Raw genomic sequence first — 2,065 nt, 5'->3', positions numbered from 1 at the left:
TAGACACAACCATTAGCACACTAAGAGCGAAGTCAAAAGTTACTGTGAGCAGTTCGCTCCCTTACTGGAACTATCTGTCTCTCAGAAATAGACTCTCAAAAAGGAAGTATTGGATGGAGGAGACAATGTTACTGGAATGTAACTGGAATGTTTCTGGATTGAGTGTAAATTTGCATAAAATTAAAACCAACCTTTTTCTGTGGGGATCTCATTTTGTTTTGGCCACTGTGTGCTAATATTGCATTGCTATCACTTGGTAAAGATACCTTACTCTTTATTTTATTTTTTTGGACAAAAATTCTTATGTGAAGTATTGAGTGTTAGAATTAGCCCAGTTCACTTTAATGGCACTCATCTCCATTCAAGATTCTTCAGGACACCATTTGCGACCAAGTCAGTATGTTGAATGTGCTTCTCTTGACTCCTAATCTAGTACCTATAGCATTCACACCAGAACCTGAGGCAATTCATAAAGAAGCTGTTTCTTTAAAAGTACAAACCACTGGGAGCTGGAGAGATGGCTCAGCAGTTAAGAGTACCGACTGTTCTTCCAAAGGCCATGAGTTCAAATCCCAGCAACCACATGGTGGCTCACAACCATCCGTAATGAGATCTGATGCCCTCTTCTGGGGTGACTGAAGACAGCTACTTACATATAATAAAAAAATAATTATTTTTTATAAGGAAAAACCACCACCTAAAATATAAATGTACATACTACTTTAAGTATTTGGCTGGGTTTTATTTTTGTAAAAAAGTTAAAATAAAAAAAGGATAGCATTCTATGAGCTCAGATGAGACAGTGGACTTTCTGTGACTTTTGAAGCTTTTAAGTTAGTAACTTAGTAAACTCAACTTGAATTGAAATCATAGGATTTGTACAACTCCATGGCTTATTTTAAGTAAATGCATACTGACCAGTGGTTTCAAAGCACATTTTAATGACTAAAATAGTACAGAAATACTTTAAAAAAAAAAACATAAAACAATTCTTTTCATTATGAAGTCTCTCATCATCTTTGTGTGTTGCAATGAGGAGGCTAGGATGATTTCATGGCAGGCTTCAAATGGGCAGTTAAAGAGACGAGGCCTGTTCCAAGAACTGGGCAACTCCAGGCAAGTCCAGTCCTCAGAAGCTGCCCTGCCACCTGGCCTGGGGTAAGGACAGTGGGTCAATAGCAGTTTCCACACTTCCTCAGCTTTTTCCTCTGTCAATAGTTTCCAAACCCACCCAGCAAATCTCCAGCCCCCACACCTGGTAATGGAATGTCCATAGAGATGTACGCAACAGACTGACATGAAGGCCATCTACCCAGGGATTCCCTAATGTGCTTTAAATCAGACCTGCAAGCTCACTTGGGTGTCTTTCTATCTTGGTAATGGGGAGACACCAACATGCTGAACTTCTGAAGAAGAAAACATTCTTTTCGTGTACATACTATTTAGGATTGGGGTGTCATTCTTTGGTGAATCATGGACCCTTACAGCAGTAGGTTTGTTTTGTATTTTGTATAATATATGGGTTTTCTATTTAATATGACAGTTAAATGTAATAGTCACAGACTATTAAATGATAAGATTTCCTTGAAAGTTACCATGCTAAATTTGGAGGCAGCTTCAGTGAATTTCCTTGGTGGTAATTATTCACTAGGCACTTTTTCTTTTTTTAATGCACTAACTTCCAAGAAGCAGCCTATGGATATTTCTAACACTTTGTTCATTACATTTAATTACTTAATTAGCCAGAAGTAAAACAGTGGAAAGGTACACAGCACTATTAGTTCACATATGACTTAAGTATATCAAGGTACATAAATATAACTTTTTTTTTTTTATTTTAGATATTTTCTTTATTTACATGCGAATTTCTCCTTTCCCAGTTTCCCCTCCAAAAAACGAAAAAACAAACAAAACAAACCCCTGTTGCCTCCCCCCTCCCCATGCCTGCCACCCCGCCCTCTCCCACTTTATAAATATAACTTTTATGTAGGCAAACTGTCCAATTGTACTATTTATTGTTTGTTGAAATGACATTTCTCCTACATATTCTTTTTTTTGTTGTTTT

Source organism: Mastomys coucha, unplaced genomic scaffold (genome assembly GCF_008632895.1).
Source record: "Mastomys coucha isolate ucsf_1 unplaced genomic scaffold, UCSF_Mcou_1 pScaffold14, whole genome shotgun sequence".
In the NCBI taxonomy this organism is placed as follows: domain Eukaryota; kingdom Metazoa; phylum Chordata; class Mammalia; order Rodentia; family Muridae; genus Mastomys; species Mastomys coucha.
Note: the sequence above shows the minus strand (reverse complement) of the source record.